Raw genomic sequence first — 16,766 nt, 5'->3', positions numbered from 1 at the left:
CAGACGCCCGGCTAGCTCAGTCGGTAGAGCATGAGACTCTTAATTTCAGGGTCGTGGGTTCGAGCCCCACGTTGGGCGCAGAATAATCTTTTGATTGGCTTTGACGACAATTGTGCATTTTTGTGGACCAATTTAGCACTATTTATTTTATCAATTTATTATTTTATTCTCATTCTACGTGACTTTACCGAAAGAACCAAAGAAAACGAATTAAATTTAGTTATTGTTATGTGTTTATATTATTTTCTGTGGGTCACTTGACTAACAATCACCCCAAGTGAGACGGGGGTCATTCACTACAGCAGCCTGGCTAGTTCAGTCGGTAGAGCATGAGACTCTTAACCTCGGGGCGTGGGTTCGAGCTGCGTGTTGGGCGTAGAATCAACGTGTGATTTGTTTCAATTTCAAATGTCCATTGATGTAAATAAAGTAACCAGGCAATATATAAACTTACGAATTCCTTTTTTCTTAAATTCCCGATATAGCAATCACAACAAGTGCAGCTCTATTTGTAAACCCCGGGGTACTGTAAATCAGGAATGACATCCTTCACGTGATTTTTGCATTTTTAGTTTTTTTACCTACGTGACTTTACCGAATAGAACCAAAGAGTATGGATCCTTGCAGTCACGAAAGCTTCAAAACTAGAATTAGACAGGGTTCACACACTAAAGACGCCCGGCTAGCTCAGTCGGTAGAGCATGAGACTCTTAATCTCAGGGTCGTGGGTTCGAGCCCCACGTTGGGCGCTGAACTCTTTTGTGATTTGCTTCGACGACAATTGTGCATTTCTGTGGACCAATTTAGCACTCATAATGAAAACAATCGAATTACTTTTAACTTAGTGTAATGTTTTTTTTCTGAAATTTACTGTGGGTCACTTGACTCACAATCACCCCAAGTTAGACCGGGCTCGCTCACAACAGCATCCTGGCTCGTTCAGTCGGTAGAGCATGAGACGCATAAGCTCCGGTTCGTGAGTTCGAGCCCCGTGTTGGGCGCAGAATAGTTTTGTGATTTTCTTTTGACGACAATTGTGCGTTTCTTTGGACCAATTTAGCACGCATGATGAAAACGATCAAATTAACTTACTGTCTTGTTTTTTTCTGAAATACACTGTGGGTCACTTGACTCACAATCACCCCAAGTTCGACTGGTGTCACTCGAAACAGCAGCCTGGCTAGTTCAGGCAGTTGAGCATGAGACTCTAAATTTCAGGGTCGTTGGTTCGAGGTCCGTGTTGGGCACAGAATCAACGTTTGATTTGTTGGGATTTAAATTGTCCATTTATGTAGGTGTGGTGGTCACTCTTTAAACACACAAGCGCTACACAGTATTTACCAGAGCGGGGTCATTGATAACCCTGACAAGACCCCGCCTGAGGGGTAGAGGCTGTGGAGTGTGTGTGTGTGTGATCCCCCAGGACCCTGCCCCTAGGCAGAAAGCGGGATAAACAAACACAGATCGGTTGGACTACCTGTGGCCAGAACCCCTCCTGAGGGGAGGGGGTTCTGAGCGAGCTGTGATCCCTCAGAACCCCGCCCCTCGGTGGGGAATCGTATAAAAGGCGGGCTCCTGAGAGCAGAGCTCAGTTCGCCTCAAGCCAAAGTCGAGGAGCCACCTGGAGACGAGACCCTGGACCCCAAGCCCCGACGTCCTTCTAAGGGCCGGGACTCAGTGCGGTGCCAGAGGTCGAGAGGCTAGGACCCTGAGGTTCCCTCAGCCCGACGTCCTTCTGAGGGCCGGGTCTGGACGGGCCAGTGGTCAGAGACCCACCGGTGCCAGCGGTGGGTCAGCCTTCTTAGCTCCAGCCAGCCGGAGGGCTATAGGAGTAGGTCAGTGGCGAGGATAGATAGCCCGGAGGCTGTACCTCCACAGGTTGTGGGTAGAAGGGGCCGTTACCCCTTCGTGTTAAATCCTAGTGAATTGTTAAAGATATAAATTAAACGTGTTGCTTCCTACTACGACTTCGTCTCCATACACGACGAGTACATAGGTAAAGTAACCAGGCAATATATCAACTTACGAATTCCTTTTTACTTAAATTCATGTAGTTATTAAATATACGGTGGGTGACATCACTCACAATCACCCCAAGTTAGACAGGGGTCAAACACTACAGACGCCCGGCTAGCTCAGTCGGTAGAGCATGAGACTCTTAATCTCAGCGTCGTGGGTTCGAGCCCCACGTTGGGCGGCGGATGATTTTGTGATTGGCTTTGACGACAATTGTGCATTTTTGTGGACCAATTTAGCACGCATGATGAAAACAATAAAATTAACTTATTGTCATGTTTTTTTCTGAAATACACTATGGGTCACTTGACTCACAATCACCACAAGATAGACAGGGGTCACTCACAACAGCAACCTGGCTAGTTCAGTCGGTAGCGCTCAAGACTCTGAACTTCAGGTTCTTGGGTTCGAGCTCCGTGTTGGGCGCAGCATAAACGTGTGATTTGTTTTAATTTAAAATGTCCATTTATGTAAATAAAGTAACCATGCAACATATATACTTACGAATTCCTCTTTTCTTAAATTCATGTTTTTTTTAAATGAACGGTGGGTGACATGACTCACAATCACCCCAAGTTAGACAGGGGTCACACACCACAGACGCCCGGCTAGCTCAGTCGGTAGAGCATGAGACTCTTAATCTCAGGGTCGTGGGTTCGAGCCCCACGTTGGGCGCTGAACTCTTTTGTGATTTGCTTCGACGACAATTGTGCATTTCTGTGGACCATTTTAGCACTCATAATGAAAACAATCGAATTACTTTTAACTTAGTGTAATGTTTTTTTCTGAAATTTACTGTGGGTCACTTGACTCACAATCACCCCACGTTAGACTGGGCTCGCTCACAACAGCATCCTGGCTCGTTCAGTCGGTAGAGCATGAGACGCTTGAGCTCCGGTTCGTGAGTTCGAGCCCCGTGTTGGGCGCAGTAAACAACGTGTGATTTGTTTGGATTTAAAATGTCCATTGATGTAAATAAAGTAACCAGGCAATATATAAACTTTCGAATTCCTTTTTTCTTAAATTCATGTTTTTATTAAATATACGGTGGGTGACATGACTCACAATCACCCCAAGTTAGACAGAGGTCACACATCACAGACGCCCGGCTAGCTCAGTCGGTAGAGCATGAGACTCTTAATTTCAGGTTCGTGGGTTCGAGCCCCACGTTGGGCGCAGAATAATCTTTTGATTGGCTTTGACGACAATTGTGCATTTTTGTGGACCAATTTAGCACTCATGATGAAAACAAACGAATTAAATTTAGTTATTGTTATGTGTTTATATTATTTTTTGTGGGTCACTTGACTAACAATCACCCCAAGTGAGACGGGGGTCATTCACTACAGCAGCCTGGCTAGTTCAATCGGTAGAGCATGAGACTCTTAACCTTGGGGCGTGGGTTCGAGCTGCGTGTTGGGCGCAGAATCAACGTGTGATTTGTTTCAATTTCAAATGTCCATTGATGTAAATAAAGTAACCAGGCAATATATAAACTTACGAATTCCTTTTTTCTTAAATTCCCGATATAGCAATCACCACAAGTGCAGCTCTATTTGTAAACCCCGGGGTACTGTAAATCAGGAATGACATCCTTCACGTGATTTTTGCATTTTTAGTTTTTTTACCTACGTGACTTTACCGAATAGAACCAAAGAGTATGGATCCTTGCAGTCACGAAAGCTTCAAAACTAGAATTAGACAGGGTTCACACACTACAGACGCCCGGCTAGCTCAGTCGGTAGAGCATGAGACTCTTAATCTCAGGGTCGTGGGTTCGAGCCCCACGTTGGGCGCTGAACTCTTTTGTGATTTGCTTCGACGACAATTGTGCATTTCTGTGGACCAATTTAGCACTCATAATGAAAACAATCGAATTACTTTTAACTTAGTGTAATGTTTTTTTTCTGAAATTTACTGTGGGTCACTTGACTCACAATCACCCCAAGTTAGACCGGGCTCGCTCACAGCAGCATCCTGGCTCGTTCAGTCGGTAGAGCATGAGACGCATAAGCTCCGGTTCGTGAGTTCGAGCCCCGTGTTGGGCGCAGAATAGTTTTGTGATTTTCTTTTGACGACAATTGTGCATTTCTTTGGACCAATTTAGCACGCATGATGAAAACGATCAAATTAACTTACTGTCTTGTTTTTTTCTGAAATACACTGTGGGTCACTTGACTCACAATCACCCCAAGTTCGACTGGTGTCACTCGAAACAGCAGCCTGGCTAGTTCAGGCAGTTGAGCATGAGACTCTAAATTTCAGGGTCGTTGGTTCGAGGTCCGTGTTGGGCACAGAATCAACGTTTGATTTGTTGGGATTTAAATTGTCCATTTATGTAGGTGTGGTGGTCACTCTTTAAACACACAAGCGCTACACAGTATTTACCAGAGCGGGGTCATTGATAACCCTGACAAGACCCCGCCTGAGGGGTAGAGGCTGTGGAGTGTGTGTGTGTGATCCCCCAGGACCCTGCCCCTAGGCAAAAAGCGGGATAAACAAACACAGATCGGTTGGACTACCTGTGGCCAGAACCCCTCCTGAGGGGAGGGGGTTCTGAGCGAGCTGTGATCCCTCAGAACCCCGCCCCTCGGTGGGGAATCGTATAAAAGGCGGGCTCCTGAGAGCAGAGCTCAGTTCGCCTCAAGCCAAAGTCGAGGAGCCACCTGGAGACGAGACCCTTGACCCCAAGCCGCGACGTCCTTCTAAGGGTCGGGACTCAGTGCGGTGCCAGAGGTCGAGAGGCTAGGACCCTGAGGTTCCCTCAGCCCGACGTCCTTCTGAGGGCCGGGTCTGGACGGGCCAGTGGTCAGAGACCCACCGGTGCCAGCGGTGGGTCAGCCTCCTTAGCTCCAGCCAGCCGGAGGGCTATAGGAGTAGGTCAGTGGCGAGGATAGATAGCCCGGAGGCTGTACCTCCACAGGTTGTGGGTAGAAGGGGCCGTTAGCCCTTCGTGTTAAATCCTAGTGAATTGTTAAAGATATAAATTAAACGTGTTGCTTCCTACTACGACTTCGTCTCCATATACGACGAGTACATAGGTAAAGTAACCAGGCAATATATCAACTTACGAATTCCTTTTTACTTAAATTCATGTAGTTATTAAATATACGGTGGGTGACATCACTCACAATCACCCCAAGTTAGACAGGGGTCAAACACCACAGACGCCCGGCTAGCTCAGTCGGTAGAGCATGAGACTCTTAATCTCAGGGTCGTGGGTTCGAGCCCCACGTTGGGCGCAGAATAATCTTTTGATTGGCTTTGACGACAATTGTGCATTTTTGTGGACCAATTTAGCACTCATGATGAAAACAAACGAATTAAATTTAGTTATTGTTATGTGTTTATATTCTTTTCTGTGGGTCACTTGACTAACAATCACCCCAAGTGAGACGGGGGTCATTCACTACAGCAGCCTGGCTAGTTCAGTCGGTAGAGCATGAGACTCTTAACCTCGGGGCGTGGGTTCGAGCTGCGTGTTGGGCACAGAATCAACGTGTGATTTGTTTCAATTTCAAATGCCCATTGATGTAAATAAAGTAACCAGGCAATATATAAACTTACGAATTCCTTTTTTCTTAAATTCCCGATATAGCAATCACCACAAGTGCAGCTCTATTTGTAAACCCCGGGGTACTGTAAATCAGGAATGACATCCTTCACGTGATTTTTGCATTTTTAGTTTTTTTACCTACGTGACTTTACCGAATAGAACCAAAGAGTATGGATCCTTGCAGTCACGAAAGCTTCAAAACTAGAATTAGACAGGGTTCACACACTACAGACGCCCGGCTAGCTCAGTCGGTAGAGCATGAGACTCTTAATCTCAGGGTCGTGGGTTCGAGCCCCACGTTGGGCGCTGAACTCTTTTGTGATTTGCTTCGACGACAATTGTGCATTTCTGTGGACCAATTTAGCACTCATAATGAAAACAATCGAATTACTTTTAACTTAGTGTAATGTTTTTTTTCTGAAATTTACTGTGGGTCACTTGACTCACAATCACCCCAAGTTAGACCGGGCTCGCTCACAGCAGCATCCTGGCTCGTTCAGTCGGTAGAGCATGAGACGCATAAGCTCCGGTTCGTGAGTTCGAGCCCCGTGTTGGGCGCAGAATAGTTTTGTGATTTTCTTTTGACGACAATTGTGCATTTCTTTGGACCAATTTAGCACGCATGATGAAAACGATCAAATTAACTTACTGTCTTGTTTTTTTCTGAAATACACTGTGGGTCACTTGACTCACAATCACCCCAAGTTCGACTGGTGTCACTCGAAACAGCAGCCTGGCTAGTTCAGGCAGTTGAGCATGAGACTCTAAATTTCAGGGTCGTTGGTTCGAGGTCCGTGTTGGGCACAGAATCAACGTTTGATTTGTTGGGATTTAAATTGTCCATTTATGTAGGTGTGGTGGTCACTCTTTAAACACACAAGCGCTACACAGTATTTACCAGAGCGGGGTCATTGATAACCCTGACAAGACCCCGCCTGAGGGGTAGAGGCTGTGGAGTGTGTGTGTGTGATCTCCCAGGACCCTGCCCCTAGGCAAAAAGCGGGATAAACAAACACAGATCGGTTGGACTACCTGTGGCCAGAACCCCTCCTGAGGGGAGGGGGTTCTGAGCGAGCTGTGATCCCTCAGAACCCCGCCCCTCGGTGGGGAATCGTATAAAAGGCGGGCTCCTGAGAGCAGAGCTCAGTTCGCCTCAAGCCAAAGTCGAGGAGCCACCTGGAGACGAGACCCTTGACCCCAAGCCGCGACGTCCTTCTAAGGGTCGGGACTCAGTGCGGTGCCAGAGGTCGAGAGGCTAGGACCCTGAGGTTCCCTCAGCCCGACGTCCTTCTGAGGGCCGGGTCTGGACGGGCCAGTGGTCAGAGACCCACCGGTGCCAGCGGTGGGTCAGCCTCCTTAGCTCCAGCCAGCCGGAGGGCTATAGGAGTAGGTCAGTGGCGAGGATAGATAGCCCGGAGGCTGTACCTCCACAGGTTGTGGGTAGAAGGGGCCGTTAGCCCTTCGTGTTAAATCCTAGTGAATTGTTAAAGATATAAATTAAACGTGTTGCTTCCTACTACGACTTCGTCTCCATATACGACGAGTACATAGGTAAAGTAACCAGGCAATATATCAACTTACGAATTCCTTTTTACTTAAATTCATGTAGTTATTAAATATACGGTGGGTGACATCACTCACAATCACCCCAAGTTAGACAGGGGTCAAACACCACAGACGCCCGGCTAGCTCAGTCGGTAGAGCATGAGACTCTTAATCTCAGGGTCGTGGGTTCGAGCCCCACGTTGGGCGCAGAATAATCTTTTGATTGGCTTTGACGACAATTGTGCATTTTTGTGGACCAATTTAGCACTCATGATGAAAACAAACGAATTAAATTTAGTTATTGTTATGTGTTTATATTCTTTTCTGTGGGTCACTTGACTAACAATCACCCCAAGTGAGACGGGGGTCATTCACTACAGCAGCCTGGCTAGTTCAGTCGGTAGAGCATGAGACTCTTAACCTCGGGGCGTGGGTTCGAGCTGCGTGTTGGGCACAGAATCAACGTGTGATTTGTTTCAATTTCAAATGCCCATTGATGTAAATAAAGTAACCAGGCAATATATAAACTTACGAATTCCTTTTTTCTTAAATTCCCGATATAGCAATCACCACAAGTGCAGCTCTATTTGTAAACCCCGGGGTACTCTAAATCAGGAATGACATCCTTCACGTGATTTTTGCATTTTTAGTTTTTTTACCTACGTGACTTTACCGAATAGAACCAAAGAGTATGGATCCTTGCAGTCACGAAAGCTTCAAAACTAGAATTAGACAGGGTTCACACACTACAGACGCCCGGCTAGCTCAGTCGGTAGAGCATGAGACTCTTAATTTCAGGGTCGTGGGTTCGAGCCCCATGTTGGGCGCTGAACTCTTTTGTGATTTGCTTCGACGACAATTGTGCATTTCTGTGGACCAATTTAGCACTCATAATGAAAACAATCGAATTACTTTTAACTTAGTGTAATGTTTTTTTTCTGAAATTTACTGTGGGCCACTTGACTCACAATCACCCCAAGTTAGACCGGGCTCGCTCACAACAGCATCCTGGCTCGTTCAGTCGGTAGAGCATGAGACGCATAAGCTCCGGTTCGTGAGTTCGAGCCCCGTGTTGGGCGCAGAATAGTTTTGTGATTTTCTTTTGACGACAATTGTGCATTTCTTTGGACCAATTTAACACGCATGATGAAAACGATCAAATTAACTTACTGTCTTGTTTTTTTCTGAAATACACTGTGGGTCACTTGACTCACAATCACCCCAAGTTCGACTGGTGTCACTCGAAACAGCAGCCTGGCTAGTTCAGGCAGTTGAGCATGAGACTCTAAATTTCAGGGTCGTTGGTTCGAGGTCCGTGTTGGGCACAGAATCAACGTTTGATTTGTTGGGATTTAAATTGTCCATTTATGTAGGTGTGGTGGTCACTCTTTAAACACACAAGCGCTACACAGTATTTACCAGAGCGGGGTCATTGATAACCCTGACAAGACCCCGCCTGAGGGGTAGAGGCTGTGGAGTGTGTGTGTGTGATCCCCCAGGACCCTGCCCCTAGGCAAAAAGCGGGATAAACAAACACAGATCGGTTGGACTACCTGTGGCCAGAACCCCTCCTGAGGGGAGGGGGTTCTGAGCGAGCTGTGATCCCTCAGAACCCCGCCCCTCGGTGGGGAATCGTATAAAAGGCGGGCTCCTGAGAGCAGAGCTCAGTTCGCCTCAAGCCAAAGTCGAGGAGCCACCTGGAGACAAGACCCTTGACCCCAAGCCGCGACGTCCTTCTAAGGGTCGGGACTCAGTGCGGTGCCAGAGGTCGAGAGGCTAGGACCCTGAGGTTCCCTCAGCCCGACGTCCTTCTGAGGGCCGGGTCTGGACGGGCCAGTGGTCAGAGACCCACCGGTGCCAGCGGTGGGTCAGCCTCCTTAGCTCCAGCCAGCCGGAGGGCTATAGGAGTAGGTCAGTGGCGAGGATAGATAGCCCGGAGGCTGTACCTCCACAGGTTGTGGGTAGAAGGGGCCGTTAGCCCTTCGTGTTAAATCCTAGTGAATTGTTAAAGATATAAATTAAACGTGTTGCTTCCTACTACGACTTCGTCTCCATATACGACGAGTACATAGGTAAAGTAACCAGGCAATATATCAACTTACGAATTCCTTTTTACTTAAATTCATGTAGTTATTAAATATACGGTGGGTGACATCACTCACAATCACCCCAAGTTAGACAGGGGCCAAACACCACAGACGCCCGGCTAGCTCAGTCGGTAGAGCATGAGACTCTTAATCTCAGGGTCGTGGGTTCGAGCCCCACGTTGGGCGCAGAATAATCTTTTGATTGGCTTTGACGACAATTGTGCATTTTTGTGGACCAATTTAGCACTCATGATGAAAACAAACGAATTAAATTTAGTTATTGTTATGTGTTTATATTCTTTTCTGTGGGTCACTTGACTAACAATCACCCCAAGTGAGACGGGGGTCATTCACTACAGCAGCCTGGCTAGTTCAGTCGGTAGAGCATGAGACTCTTAACCTCGGGGCGTGGGTTCGAGCTGCGTGTTGGGCACAGAATCAACGTGTGATTTGTTTCAATTTCAAATGCCCATTGATGTAAATAAAGTAACCAGGCAATATATAAACTTACGAATTCCTTTTTTCTTAAATTCCCGATATAGCAATCACCACAAGTGCAGCTCTATTTGTAAACCCCGGGGTACTCTAAATCAGGAATGACATCCTTCACGTGATTTTTGCATTTTTAGTTTTTTTACCTACGTGACTTTACCGAATAGAACCAAAGAGTATGGATCCTTGCAGTCACGAAAGCTTCAAAACTAGAATTAGACAGGGTTCACACACTACAGACGCCCGGCTAGCTCAGTCGGTAGAGCATGAGACTCTTAATTTCAGGATCGTGGGTTCGAGCCCCATGTTGGGCGCTGAACTCTTTTGTGATTTGCTTCGACGACAATTGTGCATTTCTGTGGACCAATTTAGCACTCATAATGAAAACAATCGAATTACTTTTAACTTAGTGTAATGTTTTTTTTCTGAAATTTACTGTGGGCCACTTGACTCACAATCACCCCAAGTTAGACCGGGCTCGCTCACAACAGCATCCTGGCTCGTTCAGTCGGTAGAGCATGAGACGCATAAGCTCCGGTTCGTGAGTTCGAGCCCCGTGTTGGGCGCAGAATAGTTTTGTGATTTTCTTTTGACGACAATTGTGCGTTTCTTTGGACCAATTTAACACGCATGATGAAAACGATCAAATTAACTTACTGTCTTGTTTTTTTCTGAAATACACTGTGGGTCACTTGACTCACAATCACCCCAAGTTCGACTGGTGTCACTCGAAACAGCAGCCTGGCTAGTTCAGGCAGTTGAGCATGAGACTCTAAATTTCAGGGTCGTTGGTTCGAGCTCCGTGTTGGGCGCAGAATCAACGTTTGATTTGTTGGGATTTAAATTGTCCATTTATGTAGGTGTGGTGGTCACTCTTTAAACACACAAGCGCTACACAGTATCTACCAGAGCGGGGTCATTGATAACCCTGACAAGACCCCGCCTGAGGGGTAGAGGCTGTGGAGTGTGTGTGTGTGTGATCCCCCAGGACCCTGCCCCTAGGCAGAAAGCGGGATAAACAAACACAGATCGGTTGGACTACCTGTGGCCAGAACCCCTCCTGAGGGGAGGGGGTTCTGAGCGATCTGTGATCCCTCAGAACCCCGCCCCTCGGTGGGGAATCGTATAAAAGGCGGGCTCCTGAGAGCAGAGCTCAGTTCGCCTCAAGCCAAAGTCGAGGAGCCACCTGGAGACGAGACCCTGGACCCCAAGCCCCGACGTCCTTCTAAGGGCCGGGACTCAGTGCGGTGCCAGAGGTCGAGAGGCTAGGACCCTGAGGTTCCCTCAGCCCGACGTCCTTCTGAGGGCCGGGTCTGGACGGGCCAGTGGTCAGAGACCCACCGGTGCCAGCGGTGGGTCAGCCTCCTTAGCTCCAGCCAGCCGGAGGGCTATAGGAGTAGGTCAGTGGCGAGGATAGATAGCCCGGAGGCTGTACCTCCACAGGTTGTGGGTAGAAGGGGCCGTTACCCCTTCGTGTTAAATCCTAGTGAATTGTTAAAGATATAAATTAAACGTGTTGCTTCCTACTACGACTTCGTCTCCATACACGACGAGTACATAGGTAAAGTAACCAGGCAATATATCAACTTACGAATTCCTTTTTACTTAAATTCATGTAGTTATTAAATATACGGTGGGTGACATCACTCACAATCACCCCAAGTTAGACAGGGGTCAAACACTACAGACGCCCGGCTAGCTCAGTCGGTAGAGCATGAGACTCTTAATCTCAGGGTCGTGGGTTCGAGCCCCACGTTGGGCGGCGGATGATTTTGTGATTGGCTTTGACGACAATTGTGCATTTTTGTGGACCAATTTAGCACGCATGATGAAAACAATAAAATTAACTTATTGTCATGTTTTTTTCTGAAATACACTATGGGTCACTTGACTCACAATCACCACAAGATAGACAGGGGTCACTCACAACAGCAACCTGGCTAGTTCAGTCGGTAGCGCTCAAGACTCTGAACCTCAGGTTCTTGGGTTCGAGCTCCGTGTTGGGCGCAGCATAAACGTGTGTTTTGTTTTAATTTAAAATGTCCATTTATGTAAATAAAGTAACCATGCAACATATATACTTACGAATTCCTCTTTTCTTAAATTCATGTTTTTTTTAAATGAACGGTGGGTGACATGACTCACAATCACCCCAAGTTAGACAGGGGTCATACACCACAGACGCCCGGCTAGCTCAGTCGGTAGAGCATGAGACTCTTAATCTCAGGGTCGTGGGTTCGAGCCCCACGTTGGGCGCTGAACTCTTTTGTGATTTGCTTCGACGACAATTGTGCATTTCTGTGGACCATTTTAGCACTCATAATGAAAACAATCGAATTACTTTTAACTTAGTGTAATGTTTTTTTCTGAAATTTACTGTGGGTCACTTGACTCACAATCACCCCAAGTTAGACTGGGCTCGCTCACAACAGCATCCTGGCTCGTTCAGTCGGTAGAGCATGAGACGCTTGAGCTCCGGTTCGTGAGTTCGGAGCCCCGTGTTGGGCGCAGTAAACAACGTGTGATTTGTTTGGATTTAAAATGTCCATTGATGTAAATAAAGTAACCAGGCAATATATAAACTTACAAATTCCTTTTTTCTTAAATTCATGTTTTTATTAAATATACGGTGGGTGACATGACTCACAATCACCCCAAGTTAGACAGAGGTCACACATCACAGACACCCGGCTAGCTCAGTCGGTAGAGCATGAGACTCTTAATTTCAGGGTCGTGGGTTCGAGCCCCACGTTGGGCGCAGAATAATCTTTTGATTGGCTTTGACGACAATTGTGCATTTTTGTGGACCAATTTAGCACTCATGATGAAAACAAACGAATTAAATTTAGTTATTGTTATGTGTTTATATTCTTTTCTGTGGGTCACTTGACTAACAATCACCCCAAGTGAGACGGGGGTCATTCACTACAGCAGCCTGGCTAGTTCAGTCGGTAGAGCATGAGACTCTTAACCTCGGGGCGTGGGTTCGAGCTGCGTGTTGGGCGCAGAATCAACGTGTGATTTGTTTCAATTTCAAATGCCCATTGATGTAAATAAAGTAACCAGGCAATATATAAACTTACGAATTCCTTTTTTCTTAAATTCCCGATATAGCAATCACCACAAGTGCAGCTCTATTTGTAAACCCCGGGGTACTCTAAATCAGGAATGACATCCTTCACGTGATTTTTGCATTTTTAGTTTTTTTACCTACGTGACTTTACCGAATAGAACCAAAGAGTATGGATCCTTGCAGTCACGAAAGCTTCAAAACTAGAATTAGACAGGGTTCACACACTACAGACGCCCGGCTAGCTCAGTCGGTAGAGCATGAGACTCTTAATTTCAGGGTCGTGGGTTCGAGCCCCACGTTGGGCGCTGAACTCTTTTGTGATTTGCTTCGACGACAATTGTGCATTTCTGTGGACCAATTTAGCACTCATAATGAAAACAATCGAATTACTTTTAACTTAGTGTAATGTTTTTTTTCTGAAATTTACTGTGGGCCACTTGACTCACAATCACCCCAAGTTAGACCGGGCTCGCTCACAACAGCATCCTGGCTCGTTCAGTCGGTAGAGCATGAGACGCATAAGCTCCGGTTCGTGAGTTCGAGCCCCGTGTTGGGCGCAGAATAGTTTTGTGATTTTCTTTTGACGACAATTGTGCATTTCTTTGGACCAATTTAACACGCATGATGAAAACGATCAAATTAACTTACTGTCTTGTTTTTTTCTGAAATACACTGTGGGTCACTTGACTCACAATCACCCCAAGTTCGACTGGTGTCACTCGAAACAGCAGCCTGGCTAGTTCAGGCAGTTGAGCATGAGACTCTAAATTTCAGGGTCGTTGGTTCGAGCTCCGTGTTGGGCGCAGAATCAACGTTTGATTTGTTGGGATTTAAATTGTCCATTTATGTAGGTGTGGTGGTCACTCTTTAAACACACAAGCGCTACACAGTATCTACCAGAGCGGGGTCATTGATAACCCTGACAAGACCCCGCCTGAGGGGTAGAGGCTGTGGAGTGTGTGTGTGTGTGATCCCCCAGGACCCTGCCCCTAGGCAGAAAGCGGGATAAACAAACACAGATCGGTTGGACTACCTGTGGCCAGAACCCCTCCTGAGGGGAGGGGGTTCTGAGCGATCTGTGATCCCTCAGAACCCCGCCCCTCGGTGGGGAATCGTATAAAAGGCGGGCTCCTGAGAGCAGAGCTCAGTTCGCCTCAAGCCAAAGTCGAGGAGCCACCTGGAGACGAGACCCTGGACCCCAAGCCCCGACGTCCTTCTAAGGGCCGGGACTCAGTGCGGTGCCAGAGGTCGAGAGGCTAGGACCCTGAGGTTCCCTCAGCCCGACGTCCTTCTGAGGGCCGGGTCTGGACGGGCCAGTGGTCAGAGACCCACCGGTGCCAGCGGTGGGTCAGCCTCCTTAGCTCCAGCCAGCCGGAGGGCTATAGGAGTAGGTCAGTGGCGAGGATAGATAGCCCGGAGGCTGTACCTCCACAGGTTGTGGGTAGAAGGGGCCGTTACCCCTTCGTGTTAAATCCTAGTGAATTGTTAAAGATATAAATTAAACGTGTTGCTTCCTACTACGACTTCGTCTCCATACACGACGAGTACATAGGTAAAGTAACCAGGCAATATATCAACTTACGAATTCCTTTTTACTTAAATTCATGTAGTTATTAAATATACGGTGGGTGACATCACTCACAATCACCCCAAGTTAGACAGGGGTCAAACACTACAGACGCCCGGCTAGCTCAGTCGGTAGAGCATGAGACTCTTAATCTCAGGGTCGTGGGTTCGAGCCCCACGTTGGGCGGCGGATGATTTTGTGATTGGCTTTGACGACAATTGTGCATTTTTGTGGACCAATTTAGCACGCATGATGAAAACAATAAAATTAACTTATTGTCATGTTTTTTTCTGAAATACACTATGGGTCACTTGACTCATAATCACCACAAGATAGACAGGGGTCACTCACAACAGCAACCTGGCTAGTTCAGTCGGTAGCGCTCAAGACTCTGAACCTCAGGTTCTTGGGTTCGAGCTCCGTGTTGGGCGCAGCATAAACGTGTGTTTTGTTTTAATTTAAAATGTCCATTTATGTAAATAAAGTAACCATGCAACATATATACTTACGAATTCCTCTTTTCTTAAATTCATGTTTTTTTTAAATGAACGGTGGGTGACATGACTCACAATCACCCCAAGTTAGACAGGGGTCATACACCACAGACGCCCGGCTAGCTCAGTCGGTAGAGCATGAGACTCTTAATCTCAGGGTCGTGGGTTCGAGCCCCACGTTGGGCGCTGAACTCTTTTGTGATTTGCTTCGACGACAATTGTGCATTTCTGTGGACCATTTTAGCACTCATAATGAAAACAATCGAATTACTTTTAACTTAGTGTAATGTTTTTTTCTGAAATTTACTGTGGGTCACTTGACTCACAATCACCCCAAGTTAGACTGGGCTCGCTCACAACAGCATCCTGGCTCGTTCAGTCGGTAGAGCATGAGACGCTTGAGCTCCGGTTCGTGAGTTCGGAGCCCCGTGTTGGGCGCAGTAAACAACGTGTGATTTGTTTGGATTTAAAATGTCCATTGATGTAAATAAAGTAACCAGGCAATATATAAACTTACAAATTCCTTTTTTCTTAAATTCATGTTTTTATTAAATATACGGTGGGTGACATGACTCACAATCACCCCAAGTTAGACAGAGGTCACACATCACAGACACCCGGCTAGCTCAGTCGGTAGAGCATGAGACTCTTAATTTCAGGGTCGTGGGTTCGAGCCCCACGTTGGGCGCAGAATAATCTTTTGATTGGCTTTGACGACAATTGTGCATTTTTGTGGACCAATTTAGCACTCATGATGAAAACAAACGAATTAAATTTAGTTATTGTTATGTGTTTATATTCTTTTCTGTGGGTCACTTGACTAACAATCACCCCAAGTGAGACGGGGGTCATTCACTACAGCAGCCTGGCTAGTTCAGTCGGTAGAGCATGAGACTCTTAACCTCGGGGCGTGGGTTCGAGCTGCGTGTTGGGCGCAGAATCAACGTGTGATTTGTTTCAATTTCAAATGCCCATTGATGTAAATAAAGTAACCAGGCAATATATAAACTTACGAATTCCTTTTTTCTTAAATTCCCGATATAGCAATCACCACAAGTGCAGCTCTATTTGTAAACCCCGGGGTACTCTAAATCAGGAATGACATCCTTCACGTGATTTTTGCATTTTTAGTTTTTTTACCTACGTGACTTTACCGAATAGAACCAAAGAGTATGGATCCTTGCAGTCACGAAAGCTTCAAAACTAGAATTAGACAGGGTTCACACACTACAGACGCCCGGCTAGCTCAGTCGGTAGAGCATGAGACTCTTAATTTCAGGGTCGTGGGTTCGAGCCCCACGTTGGGCGCTGAACTCTTTTGTGATTTGCTTCGACGACAATTGTGCATTTCTGTGGACCAATTTAGCACTCATAATGAAAACAATCGAATTACTTTTAACTTAGTGTAATGTTTTTTTTCTGAAATTTACTGTGGGTCACTTGACTCACAATCACCCCAAGTTAGACCGGGCTCGCTCACAACAGCATCCTGGCTCGTTCAGTCGGTAGAGCATGAGACGCATAAGCTCCGGTTCGTGAGTTCGAGCCCCGTGTTGGGCGCAGAATAGTTTTGTGATTTTCTTTTGACGACAATTGTGCATTTCTTTGGACCAATTTAACACGCATGATGAAAACGATCAAATTAACTTACTGTCTTGTTTTTTTCTGAAATACACTGTGGGTCACTTGACTCACAATCACCCCAAGTTCGACTGGTGTCACTCGAAACAGCAGCCTGGCTAGTTCAGGCAGTTGAGCATGAGACTCTAAATTTCAGGGTCGTTGGTTCGAGCTCCGTGTTGGGCGCAGAATCAACGTTTGATTTGTTGGGATTTAAATTGTCCATTTATGTAGGTGTGGTGGTCACTCTTTAAACACACAAGCGCTACACAGTATCTACCAGAGCGGGGTCATTGATAACCCTGACAAGACCCCG

General features: G+C 46.6%; 20 non-coding genes across 20 annotated transcripts; all 20 read left to right on the top strand.

Annotated features, from left to right (window-relative positions):
• Nucleotides 1-5: 5 nt before the first annotated feature.
• On the top strand, nt 6-78 carry TRNAK-CUU (transfer RNA lysine (anticodon CUU)). The gene has a single exon. It is a non-coding gene; the product is annotated as a tRNA-Lys (tRNA).
• A 598-nt stretch (nt 79-676) lies between these two features.
• TRNAK-CUU (transfer RNA lysine (anticodon CUU)) lies at nt 677-749 on the top strand. Its single transcript has one exon. It is a non-coding gene; the product is annotated as a tRNA-Lys (tRNA).
• Nucleotides 750-2,124: 1,375 nt separating this feature from the next.
• TRNAK-CUU (transfer RNA lysine (anticodon CUU)) lies at nt 2,125-2,197 on the top strand. Its single transcript has one exon. It is a non-coding gene; the product is annotated as a tRNA-Lys (tRNA).
• A 421-nt stretch (nt 2,198-2,618) lies between these two features.
• TRNAK-CUU (transfer RNA lysine (anticodon CUU)) lies at nt 2,619-2,691 on the top strand. Its single transcript has one exon. It is a non-coding gene; the product is annotated as a tRNA-Lys (tRNA).
• A 428-nt stretch (nt 2,692-3,119) lies between these two features.
• TRNAK-CUU (transfer RNA lysine (anticodon CUU)) lies at nt 3,120-3,192 on the top strand. Its single transcript has one exon. It is a non-coding gene; the product is annotated as a tRNA-Lys (tRNA).
• Nucleotides 3,193-3,739: 547 nt separating this feature from the next.
• Nucleotides 3,740-3,812, top strand: TRNAK-CUU (transfer RNA lysine (anticodon CUU)). Its single transcript has one exon. It is a non-coding gene; the product is annotated as a tRNA-Lys (tRNA).
• A 1,373-nt stretch (nt 3,813-5,185) lies between these two features.
• On the top strand, nt 5,186-5,258 carry TRNAK-CUU (transfer RNA lysine (anticodon CUU)). Its single transcript has one exon. It is a non-coding gene; the product is annotated as a tRNA-Lys (tRNA).
• Nucleotides 5,259-5,805: 547 nt separating this feature from the next.
• Nucleotides 5,806-5,878, top strand: TRNAK-CUU (transfer RNA lysine (anticodon CUU)). Its single transcript has one exon. It is a non-coding gene; the product is annotated as a tRNA-Lys (tRNA).
• A 1,373-nt stretch (nt 5,879-7,251) lies between these two features.
• On the top strand, nt 7,252-7,324 carry TRNAK-CUU (transfer RNA lysine (anticodon CUU)). The gene has a single exon. It is a non-coding gene; the product is annotated as a tRNA-Lys (tRNA).
• Nucleotides 7,325-7,871: 547 nt separating this feature from the next.
• Nucleotides 7,872-7,944, top strand: TRNAK-CUU (transfer RNA lysine (anticodon CUU)). The gene has a single exon. It is a non-coding gene; the product is annotated as a tRNA-Lys (tRNA).
• A 1,373-nt stretch (nt 7,945-9,317) lies between these two features.
• Nucleotides 9,318-9,390, top strand: TRNAK-CUU (transfer RNA lysine (anticodon CUU)). Its single transcript has one exon. It is a non-coding gene; the product is annotated as a tRNA-Lys (tRNA).
• A 547-nt stretch (nt 9,391-9,937) lies between these two features.
• TRNAK-CUU (transfer RNA lysine (anticodon CUU)) lies at nt 9,938-10,010 on the top strand. Its single transcript has one exon. It is a non-coding gene; the product is annotated as a tRNA-Lys (tRNA).
• A 1,375-nt stretch (nt 10,011-11,385) lies between these two features.
• Nucleotides 11,386-11,458, top strand: TRNAK-CUU (transfer RNA lysine (anticodon CUU)). The gene has a single exon. It is a non-coding gene; the product is annotated as a tRNA-Lys (tRNA).
• A 421-nt stretch (nt 11,459-11,879) lies between these two features.
• On the top strand, nt 11,880-11,952 carry TRNAK-CUU (transfer RNA lysine (anticodon CUU)). Its single transcript has one exon. It is a non-coding gene; the product is annotated as a tRNA-Lys (tRNA).
• A 429-nt stretch (nt 11,953-12,381) lies between these two features.
• Nucleotides 12,382-12,454, top strand: TRNAK-CUU (transfer RNA lysine (anticodon CUU)). The gene has a single exon. It is a non-coding gene; the product is annotated as a tRNA-Lys (tRNA).
• A 547-nt stretch (nt 12,455-13,001) lies between these two features.
• Nucleotides 13,002-13,074, top strand: TRNAK-CUU (transfer RNA lysine (anticodon CUU)). The gene has a single exon. It is a non-coding gene; the product is annotated as a tRNA-Lys (tRNA).
• A 1,375-nt stretch (nt 13,075-14,449) lies between these two features.
• TRNAK-CUU (transfer RNA lysine (anticodon CUU)) lies at nt 14,450-14,522 on the top strand. Its single transcript has one exon. It is a non-coding gene; the product is annotated as a tRNA-Lys (tRNA).
• Nucleotides 14,523-14,943: 421 nt separating this feature from the next.
• Nucleotides 14,944-15,016, top strand: TRNAK-CUU (transfer RNA lysine (anticodon CUU)). The gene has a single exon. It is a non-coding gene; the product is annotated as a tRNA-Lys (tRNA).
• Nucleotides 15,017-15,445: 429 nt separating this feature from the next.
• TRNAK-CUU (transfer RNA lysine (anticodon CUU)) lies at nt 15,446-15,518 on the top strand. Its single transcript has one exon. It is a non-coding gene; the product is annotated as a tRNA-Lys (tRNA).
• A 547-nt stretch (nt 15,519-16,065) lies between these two features.
• On the top strand, nt 16,066-16,138 carry TRNAK-CUU (transfer RNA lysine (anticodon CUU)). Its single transcript has one exon. It is a non-coding gene; the product is annotated as a tRNA-Lys (tRNA).
• The last annotated feature ends 628 nt before the right edge of the window (nt 16,139-16,766 follow it).

The sequence above is a fragment of the Petromyzon marinus genome, chromosome 3 (genome assembly GCF_048934315.1).
Source record: "Petromyzon marinus isolate PM22_M1 ecotype Great Lakes invasive population chromosome 3, UKy_Petmar_22M1.pri1.0, whole genome shotgun sequence".
Classification (NCBI taxonomy): Eukaryota; Metazoa; Chordata; class Hyperoartia; order Petromyzontiformes; family Petromyzontidae; genus Petromyzon; species Petromyzon marinus.
This window is presented reverse-complemented; position numbering and strand designations above follow the sequence as displayed.